Consider the following 1,246-nt stretch of genomic DNA (forward strand, 5'->3'; position numbering starts at 1 on the left):
AGAAAATTATTGTGCTATTTAAATAAAAATTATTTAATTATTTGCTATAAACATTTATTTTGGATATAACTTTGTTCAGAAAAATTTACTAATTTTATATTAAAAAGTATAAAACGTATAAGACCACCCAATTACCTATACCCCGGTATATAAAAATAAGACAAGTTCGATTATAATTTTATTATGATTTTTTATTAATTTGTACATTTATACACTAATTGAAGACCCTAGAACACAATGTTTTCTTTTCTGGATTATCAGCTTTCTTTCATTAATATTGTTATATTTAAAATTTTTTAATTATCATTTCTCATGTTGTTTCCATTAAAAATTAAAATTGCATTAACATTTCTTTTGTTCAGTTCTCATTCATTTACGCCTCTTACACACAAAAAACGAGCTCGCTTAACAAATAGAAAAGGGAGCAATTACGAGGAGCGGTAAAATAATAAAAAAAATACAATTCATTTCTTTGTAAAAAATGGGTGTTGAATGTAGAAGCACTGGGTTTACAGAGATAAGACGAAATCGTTTTTAAGCATATTTTAAAAAAGAAATCTTCATCGATTACATCTGCAGTATTATGACAATTAACTTCTTCTACTTCTTCGTGTTCTGTGCAAACATTATGTTGCATAACATTAGTCAATTCTAAATTAGCAGGGGATGATGATAAATGGTGGCCTGGTTGTATCTCTACAATATGACGCTGATGGAATGCTATTGTTGCTGATGGCTGAAGCGATGATGGTACTGTTGTAATAGGCGGAGTTTCCAACGGGCATCGGTCGCCGATTGGAAACTCCTAGAAGACATTCCTTAGAGGTAAAATTTCACCCAGCCACTTCTTCGCCAGCAAAATCCAATTTAACAACATCACCTGGTAAACATTCCTCCACATCAACTTCATTCTCTGCCGTATTTATACGGTTCAATGTCATTGTAATATCTGGACCAGACTTAAGTCCCACGGTAGCTCCTGCTAAAGCCATTGTAATGGTGGGAACAACAACATTCGATCCAGCTGCTGGTGATACTATTGTGGATGATTGTGAAACCACCATTGCATTAGTATTGCATTTGTATTACTAACGGCAGCAACAGTCGATATTGCATTTGAAGAATTAGTAATAGTGGCTAATGTTGGAGTATTTGCTGCCACCCCAATGGGACCACTCACTACTTGGGCGGCCGTTGTATTTGGTTGTTGCAATACAATATTTGCGGTCACAGCCACTGTGGTCGT

Source organism: Haematobia irritans, unplaced genomic scaffold (genome assembly GCF_050003625.1).
Source record: "Haematobia irritans isolate KBUSLIRL unplaced genomic scaffold, ASM5000362v1 scaffold_26, whole genome shotgun sequence".
Lineage (NCBI taxonomy): Eukaryota > Metazoa > Arthropoda > Insecta > Diptera > Muscidae > Haematobia > Haematobia irritans.